The sequence below is a fragment of the Talpa occidentalis genome, unplaced genomic scaffold (assembly GCF_014898055.3).
Source record: "Talpa occidentalis isolate TD23 unplaced genomic scaffold, MPIMG_talOcc4v2.1 talOcc4.8, whole genome shotgun sequence".
NCBI lineage: Eukaryota > Metazoa > Chordata > Mammalia > Eulipotyphla > Talpidae > Talpa > Talpa occidentalis.
In genome coordinates, this window is record NW_023605194.1 from 62,239,938 (window position 1) to 62,250,105 (window position 10,168).

The following is a 10,168-nucleotide window of genomic DNA, read 5'->3' on the forward strand; positions in this document are numbered from 1 at the left end:
CTCTGTGTTCCACTTGTCCCCCTTCTGTGTTTTTCCAGGTCTTCTTTATTCATTTATTTATTTATTTTAAAGATTTATTTATCCAACAGCTGGGGTATAGGCCAGAGGTGCAGGAGGGTGAGAGGGTTCACCAGAGACAGAGCAGGGAGCAGAACAGGTAGACAGACCGAAATACACTGCTGAAGGGAGCAGTGGGCTAGACAGAAGAGGTCTTCCGCGCCATGTGGGTCTCTCGCGGGCCGGCTGGGAATCAAACCCGCACTGTAGAGGCTGCGGACAGATTCACAGCGCAGTGCTCAACCCACTGCGCCACCGGGGAGGCTCTCCAGGTCTTCTTTAGCTTCACCTGGTTATTCAGCTCCACCCTTCACTAGGGACATGGAAACAGCCTTTCTTATAGAGAGCCTTACAAAAGTGAGTTGTTTCCTAAATACAGTTAACCAGTGTTTTTCCCACCCCAGTCCCTGAAAATAGTGAGTTGTTTAAAGTGTAGCAAAACTATATAGAACCACGGTCATTGGAATGATGTGGCTAGTTGGTCAAAGTAGTCACACCTGGCGTCCACCCAGGCCAGAGGCTCTGGCATGGGACCCAGAGATGTGTGTTTAAATAAGAGCCCCCCTGAAGCTCTGGAACAGAAGGTGGTGGAACAGTGTGACACAGAACCCTTAAAAGTATAGAAGAACACAGAGGGTTGGGTTATTATTACCGTTATTATCTTTTGTCAGGTTAGAGTCCCAGACACAGGTCTGTGTGGCTGCTACCCACCTTGCTCTCTGAGAACGGCTGGTCAAGACCGGAGGCCTGCTTTCTAGTCCAGGCTCTGCTGTTAATTGTCTACACAGACAGTTTACCAAGCACCTGGCCTAAATTTTGTCATCCATAACTGTAAGTGTTGGGTGGACATTGTAATGTCCTTTATCCATCTCTGATTGAAATATGAAAATTGGAAACAAAGTATAAAATGTCCTGAGACCATCTCTGAAGTAATAGGCCAAAAAGAATGATAGTTTTCACAAAAGGAAAGCATGACTGAGATGTAGTTACTGAATTCTGCCTCAGGAGTCAGAACATGATCATTGATTGACTGTATGACTTGTACCTCAGTTTTCTCATTAGCAAAAGGACAATGACCCCACTCAAACATTTCACAGGGTTGCTGAGCACATGGAATTTATGGAACATCCACAAAGACATAAATAAATAGCTTGAATATTTTGAAAACTATTAAATACAGATAAATGGGATGTATTATCTATTATCCCCTAAATTAGGATTAATTCAGGTGAGTATCAGGTGTCAGGAAAACCTGAAATGCTTTTCTAGAATGATGTGGGAAGTACTTGGGACTTAGGGTTTCCATTAGAAGCTCTTGAGGTTTGAGTGAGAACATCCCCTAAAGAGCAAAGTGGCCTGAACAGCACGGAGGGTGGGCAGGCCGCGTGCCAAGAGCAGCCTGGGAGTTTACACAGCTCTCATTTTAGCATCAGACATATTTCAACTCCTAGAAAAGAAAGTGAACAGGAAGAGCCTTGTGAGATATCTGATTGCTTAAAAAATTCTAAAAGCTGCAACTTGGAATTCCAGTCATCCACTTCCTTTTTCAACAAAATTGAGACCCTATAGGGTAATTTCATTCTGAGGACACCCACCTCTTTAAAACTTGATTGGAATTTGAGATTGTTGGAACAGGCCAAAATGCTTATTCTGAGTCACTGGAAAAATCATCCAGCATATTTGCTGCTCAGTTTTGTAATTTGCAAAAGGAGAGTGGTGTGACATCTACTCTGTCGGGTTGCGAGGACCTTGGAAAGAACATAATGGAATACTGAATTCTGGCAACTTTATTAAAACTGCTCTCCCCAGCATTGTTCCATCCTCACATGCATTTTAGCACAATCCACAGTTTGAAAACTGCCTAACTCAAATTGGTAAATGCAGTACAAAAGAGCAACCATCAAACACAAAAATAAGCAATAGAACACTTGTTCCTTAAGCTTTCAAAGATGAAAGATGAGCATAACAACATAACATAACATTATGTTTCATGATTTTTATTACTATAAGTCTTATCTTGTAAAGGTGAATAACAGTAAAATAGACTGAGTTATTGTGAATTACTTCATCTCATCTAGACGCAATCATGTTCACATACCCGAACCCATTTTAATCACTAAATTCAAAGCAGGAAGATGGTTGACAAGATTTTTGTGCCCCACCCCCACCTTAGGAGACTAAATATAAATTTGGCACTTAATATAAATATGTGTTTTTACTATATCTCATGATTTTGTCAGTATAATAGTACTACAAGCTTATATATATGTATTTTTTTTTTTTTTTTTACGAAATTCAAATGAGCATTCCGGTAACAACTACTCTTTGCTACAACTTTTTTTCCCCTAGATTTATTAATGCATACAAGAACTGGGGTACAGGCCAGATGTGTGGGAGAGTGAGAGGATTCACCAGAGACAGAGCAGGAAACAGAACAGGAAGATTGACTGAAATACACTGCTGAGGGTAGCAGTGGGCAAGACAGGAGAGGTCTGCCATGTGGGTTGCTCCGAGGCTCGAGGCTCGCAGAGATTGAACCGGCACTGCAGAGGCTGCAGACAGCTTCACAGGGCTGCACTCAACCTCCTGCACCACCAGGGAGGCTCTCTTTGCTACAGCTTTTAACATTAGTTGAGATTTTTCCAACTGTGACCTTAAGGTATGTATGTCATAGTCCAAACTCTTTTTTAGAAATTTGATTTAATAGCTTTGAATATATAGTTATTTGTATTTAATTTGTATGTTGTATATTCAATTTGTAATTGAGTTTTGAAAACTCTTAATCCACCTATGTTAAATCTAGCAGCTATCATTTACCTAGAATGTCTAGCTAAAGACAATATCTAATTGCGTATTTGTGTGGTGAGATTTGTGCATGTAATGTATGTTCTTATTTTGCATCAAGGATATATAATAAAGGTGATTCCTTTTAGAGACAAGAGGAACCTGGCAAATCTATATGCAGAGTCTGAACATCTGCAGTTTAAAATTCATAATAGCACAGTTGAAAGCACGTTTGTTTTCCTAAATTCATTACAACAAAAACTATCCAAAATCCAGCTGCAGATGCTGGTAACATGGGCACTCCACTGGCCTGAAAGAATGCAGGCAAGAGCCTGCATTTCCTGCACATATTTGTTGGTGAAATACTTTTTGGTCGAGAAGAGGAGAGAATTCTGGCTTTTTCAGGGAACTGGGTGCAGGCAACCCCTCCTCCAAAAGTAGTCAAAATACCACCCCAGACAACCTTGACTTTATAAGGGAAGGCAGCTTCTGAGTCACAGAAAGTCCTTTCCTGCTTAATTCTCACTGGCTAGCATGGAATGAAGCTCTGCTAAAAATGTTTCAGGCAACTGTTGATTTAGGAATTTCTGCTCTCTTTTCTAGTAATAGAATGTGCATATGTTATGGAGATTCTGCAGGACCTTATGCCTCACTCACCCCTTTTAAAGCATTCTTCTTGGAAAGTGGCTGTGGAAAAAAGAATTCCCAGACTTTGAGAAAGAAAAGTTTCTGTCCATCAGAACTTTGCATGGGCTTGCTATTTGAGGTAAAACTTGACCTCCCCTCTGCCCCCTGCTACATTCAGATGGAAAATGCTTCTGGGTAGAAGATGCTTCTGAATAAGGAGAAACATTCCAGAAAACATAGAGTTAAGGGTCTGTTTGGAAAACTATTATCTGTGTTGAACTAGGACATTTTTTCCCCGCCCACGTTAACTAGTGTACAATTCAAGATGATTTCATAAGTAGGATCTTAATTATTAAACCAAGAAGTAAAATCCTAAGGGGCGGAATGGAGGAAATAAGAATGTGTTGTCTCCATAAGATGAAAACAGATTTTTCTAATGCCTTGCCACTTCTCTCATCTCCCAAATAAAGATCTTTAGTATCAATATTCAATCTTAAAAAATATGCTATGGAAGAAATTTCCTACATTCTGGTTTGTCTGATAGTTGTGTTGTTGTGCCTCCTAATTGTGCCTTGATGTCTCTGTCTGAAAGAAAACAGCATGCCTAGAAAGGTGCACTGTCCTTTGTGCAAAGGAGATTTTCAGAGCTTTAGGCTTCATACATCATGATTATTTTTTGACTGGTTTACTCCTGCTCAGATTTTTAAATCACTGGGATCATCAATTTCTCAAGGAAGCCTTCCCAATAAGACTGTGTTATATATTTTAATATCATTTAATCTTTCCTTCATGCTACTTATCATTGTAATGAATGAATTTAGATGACTTTTTAGAGACAGAACAGTGTTTCCAATATTCAGGCAACCCATAAATTCCTTATATTTTGTGTTAATGTGCAGAACATGAGGCTTAAGAAAAACAGTTTTAGGTGTCTGGATCAAGGTACCTACCAGTTCCTTCATTTACAAGCCAAGTCACCTCTCCAAATCAGGTAGATCTGTTTCTCCAAGAAGAGTGCCTCCAATCCCCAGAGACACTCCCCAAGTCCCAGTAAATTCGTGTTGACCTGATTATCCTCTCTATTAAGTTCCCTTTGAATGTAGCAATTGGTGAGCCTTCTCTGACTTCTATCACCACTTCGATCCTGAAGTTTCCTTGGAGTGCAGACCCTGCTTGTTAGGTAGGGTGGTCAGTTAGCAATGCAGGGACTATCTGACACATCTAGTTCTAGCTAAGACCTTCTCAGACCAGCAGTAAATGCTAGAGGATAAGGAGAAGAACACCATATCAGAATGTTAAAAATTTCATTTAAGTAGTCCAGAACTTACACAGTCTGTGCAGCTCTACAACTCCCCACTTGATATTTATGAATCCAAAATCTGACAAAGATTAATCTGAATTGGTGTCTGACATTAGGATTCTACACCAAGAGACAATAAAATCTAAGGACAAATTTTGTCTTGCCCTTGTTCATAAAAGGCACAAATAATAGACATCTTCCTGAATATTGAAGTCTGATTTTCAAGCACTTTTTAGACAATTGTAGATTTGGGCAGGAAAGGGTTTTCCAGAACCCTACACTGGTGAAACCAAGTGTTTTTCCTCAAAGTTTAAAACTTTAGTAATTTTAATGTGTAACTGACTTCCAAAACTGTAAAGTAATAAATGGCATCTATTTTTACCCTCAAAGTTCTAACTTGATGAAATAAATACAAGTAAGGACAAATGTGTTATAGGACAGGGAGAGGGGCAGCCCAAACCCCGCAAACCTGCCTATTCTAAATGGGTTCTGCCATCCGCCGCATCAACACAAAACATATAAGACTTTAATGGGAAGGAACTTTAATAAAACTAGGAAATAATACAGGTAATGCAGAGTCTAGTTTCTAAATGAAGCACCCAAAGTTACCCGTCCCCTCGTGGGTAAAAGTCCATCCAAACAGGATTGGCCCAGAGCAAGGCCCCAAAGCCTGCCACAAGTCTAAAGCATCTTCCAGTGGGGACCCACAGAAAAGGGCCAGAAACAACCAGACAAGCCCGAAAGGAAAAGAGCAAAATCAACATCAAGATAAAAGCTGCCATTGTCACCTCCCCATGGGTCTCACCCACATCTGTGTCACCCAGTCCACGACCAAAAAGACAAGAGCAGTTTCTTCACGTGTCTCTAGGCTCCACGCGCCTCCTCCAGGTCTCCTGGCTCCATCCTGCTTCCTTCCTCAGTCTCTTCTGCAACTTCTCCTCTTCCTGCTCAGCTCCACCCTCTCTTGGGTGGGGCAGGGAAACTCCCCCTTTCCTGGGGACCACCCTGTTACAAATGCAGGTATTAAATGTAAAAATCCAAGCTGAGTGTCTTGGGGAAGGTTCACTCTTTCTTAATCTTTGTCATATGGGCCATTTAAATTCATGTTAGGATCTGAGTATTTTGGTAAATAGAATAAGCTAATAATGAATGGGAACTATTTCTCAAATCCTATTTTTTAAAGGTTTAGGTTCAAATCTCATTATTTAATTAACTCCTTCCTCTCTAGATCATTGGGTTTGATTTTTTTTTTTTTTGATGAGTTCATCAGAAGCAGAAGTAGCCATGCTAAGCACTTGAAGAGGTTTATTTTTATTATTATTTTAAGACGTCTATAAAGTAGAGTTATAAAGCAGACAGGATCCGCAGCATGCAGTAGTTTCAGCAATTTGTACAAAATCCTTTTCTTCCCTGTGGTACGTAATTTTCACCCCTAGGAAACAGCCAAGAATTGGTGCTCAGAGGGTGGTACTCTGATAGTGAACTGACGTTCAGGTCTGTAGCTTCTCCAACAGTTTACTTAAGCCAGAGTTGTAGTTCCTGGAGAAGTAGAGGATAACCACTCTCAGGACCACTTCTTATTTATCCATTTCTAATGCAATGAAATAAAATGACCATTGCTAACAATAAAGAGGAGAGCTACTTAAATTCAGGTGCTGACTGGCCTACAGGAAGAAAAGGATCATCTACTGTTACTTCTAATAGTGATTAATATCATAAAAGCAATTTAGAGAAAAGAGAGTATAGAAAAATAATTGATCCTCATTTATTTTTACTCCATTAACATTTAATATAATATTTGATGTAGTTGGCTCTAAATTTCTTATTTTGTGACTTATTTCTATATGTTTCTTTTGTTTTCTTCTTTTTTTCTCTTCTCTTGCCTCCTTTTTTATTATTTGAATATTTTCTACATGTCACTTAAACTTACATATTTTCTTTTTAGCTGTATCTTCTCATGTTAACTTTATGAAGTTACCCTAGGGATTATACTATACATTCTTAAATTTCCATAGTTCACTTAGAGTTAATGTTGCACTGTTTTATGGAAAATATTGAAATCTTTTAGGTATATAATTACCTATCCCTCCTCATTCTGTTACAATGAACATTATAAATCATATGTATTGGTATGATTTTTGCTGTAACATTCTCTGTATTATTTTTATTTTAGTATATATGCTATCAAAGTGAGTATCCAGTTATCTTTTGATGCATCTCTTGTCTCTTCCCCTAATATCTATTTGAACTGAGAATCCTGAAGCATTCTAGCATTTTTATAACATTTCAGATATTTTAGATGGCAGATACAAAATTGTGTGCATGTGTGTGGTGTGCGTGTGTAAGAGTGACAGAGAGTGAGCTGAGTTACTGACAAGACCACTGCAGAGTAACTAAAGCAGATTGAACCCATTTGAGTTTGTGGTTGTTTTCTTTTAAAAGCAAACTTTGTAAGTTCTTAGTTTTTCCAAAAATAGCTTTAACTTCTAAGATACATTTTTCTGTTTTCGTTTTGCCTGGACCTTTCTTTCATTCCCTGTTTCCCTCTGTGACCCTGGAGTCAGAATTCCTTATTGGGATAATTTCTGGAGCTGTTTTGGAGATAGAGCTAACAAAGAGTGCCCTGGAGATTCCTTACTGGACCTAAAGGATTCCCATCCTGGGGAATTTCCAGCTCATCATCACCATCTGAGCAGATTTAAGTGACACAAGAAGTGAAGTGTCCTAATGGAGGTAACAAGGCAGTCCAAGGGATTGCCAGGCCAACTTGTAAAATCCTTTCATAGTTCTTTTTTTTTTTTTTTTAATAGAGGCATGTTTTATTTATTTATTTATTTATTTATTTATTTATTTATTTATATTTGTTTGTTTGTTTGTTTATACAAGCACTGGGTACAATCAGAAGCGCGGGAGGGTGAGAGAATTCACCAGAGCCAGAGCGGGGAGCAGAGCAGGCAGAAGGACCGAAGTACACTGCTGAGGGGAGCAGCGGGCGGCAGGAGAGGTCTGCGCGCCATGTGGGACCCTCACAGGTGGCCGGGGAGCAGCTGGGGATCCAACCGGTTCTGCAGAGGCTGCGGGCAGCTTCGCACCCCAGCGCTCAACTGCTGCGCCACCTGGGAGGTCCTATAGAGTTCTTGATAAAAAAGAACACTTGCTTATTTGAAATTATGCCTTCCTTCCTTTCTAAAGAAAAATACTTCATCTCATCCCGATTAATCAGCTAGTCAAGCACTCATAGCTGTAAGGCCATCTGTGCTTAGGTCTTTTTAGGAAGGAATGCTGTGCTTCTCTTTAACCCCTGTGCCCCAAAAGAGTCTTTAACATCAGTTGTTCTTGGTGCCTAGGGGTTAAGTCTCAGCACTACCACCAAGAGGGGAGGTCCTTCTGCGGGTGGCCTGAGTTCAATCCCCAGCCAGGGAGCTAACCCACATATGGTGCGCAGACATCTCCTGTTTTGCCTGCTACTCCCTTTACTAGTGTATTTCAGTAGATCTGCCTGTTCTGCTCCCCACTCTGTGTCTAGTGAACCCTCTTCCCCCTGCACCTCTGGCCTACACCCCAGTTCTTCTATGCAAAAATAAATAAAATCTTTAAAAAAAATGAGTCATTCTTTCTTTAGTACAAAGTGCTTAAACTGAGCAAACCCCAGTGCCTCTCATTAATATACAGGTATTGGATAAAATCTATATTCATTTTGCCACTGATTTGATGTCACTTGGCAAACTAATTTTTGGGTGCCAAATATAAGCAAGTTACACCTACATGCATATCTACCCATATGGTTTAAATATTTACATAAACATGTACCTTCAGAGTTGTCAATTTTTTTGTTAAATTTTAAAATTGGGACTAAACTAGATATTGAGATGAGCATTAAATATAACCTGACTAAAGTGATTTTTTAGTTGGTTTCAATCTTTGGTAAAGAAATGAAATTCTCAAGACCTCTATTAGGGAAACCAACAATAAATAGAAAAATGTTCTTGACATTTTCCCAAAAATAGCTCTCCAAAGAATTTGCATTTAAATCCGATGCTTTATGTACTAAAAGTGAGGTTGAAGCTACATCCTTACCTGATTTGAAAATAAGAAAAAAAATTTCCACAGCATGTAATTGATAGTCTTGTTCAAAACATCTCTCTGATAGCCAGATAGATCAGTTAATGATTATTAAGCAATAATAAATACCTTTTGTGAATTCCACCTGACTGTTGACCTTGGGCATAGCTTAATTTAACACTTTGGTAAAATGTCTTTCCTTGTAATAAGGGAGCATTTTTGGGAACCTGGCTAATGTTCTGAGGTCAAAAGATATGTGGAATGTGGCCCCAATTTTAAATAATATCTCTGTGACTGCCAGGAGCAGGGTAACCTTCTGGGACAAATAACAGAAGATTTTAATGGGCTAGAGTTCAATTTTTGGAGTTAGTCAGCCTGGATTCAAACCCCAGATTGGCAATTTCTTGTATATTTAAATCTGGGAAATTTCTTTTACCTCTCAAAACTACATCTTTTTTTTAAAGATTTATTTTTTTATGCATACAAGAACTGTACGGGCCAGAAGTGTGGGGGTGAGAGGATTCACCAGAGATAGAGCGGGGAACAGAACAGGCAGATTAACTGAAATACACTGCTGAGGGGAGCAGCAGGCAAGGCAGGAGAGGTCTGCTGCACCGTGTGGGTCACCTCCTTGGCCGGGGATTGAACTCGTGCTGCAGTAGCTGTGAATAGCTTAACCCCTTGCACCAACAGGAAGGTTCCTCAAAACTGCATCATTAGGTGGCAGAAATGATGACATTATTTTGACAATCTCAAATAGTGATGTAAATTATTTCGTACAATGCCTAGCATATTATTAGTGTTCAATGAACTTAATTTTATTATAGATTATATTATATCACATTAAATTATCACATTAAATTATCAACTGAAATCAAAGTGAAACAAGTATTTTAAGTAACCAATTAAAAAAAAAAAGACAATTCCTAAGCAAGAGCAAACAATGATACTGCTTCTACATTTTACAAATCTTTGAACATTTTGGCATTTCAAAGATTGTGAAAATGATTGTTTTAGCAAACAAATTTTAAAGAGGTGATAAGTAAGAGGCAGAAGAAGACTCCTGTAGGTCATCCACGCTTCAGTGAGGTCCTAATGCCATGGAGAGAAATCAGGTGAGAAATAGCATTGTGGGTTTTTTGGTGTGTTTTTTGCTTGTTATAGATGAGGCATAATGGACAATTTTCTGTCATCCCTAATATCTCAGATCTGTGATAGGTGAAGAATCTCAAGGGGAAGAGGTGTGGAAAGAGACAGGAAGGAGCCATAAGAAAGCAAATCTGTTGCTTCTGGGCTCTCTAAAATGGGGACCAGGCCTGCTTTGCCCCTGCACTGTTA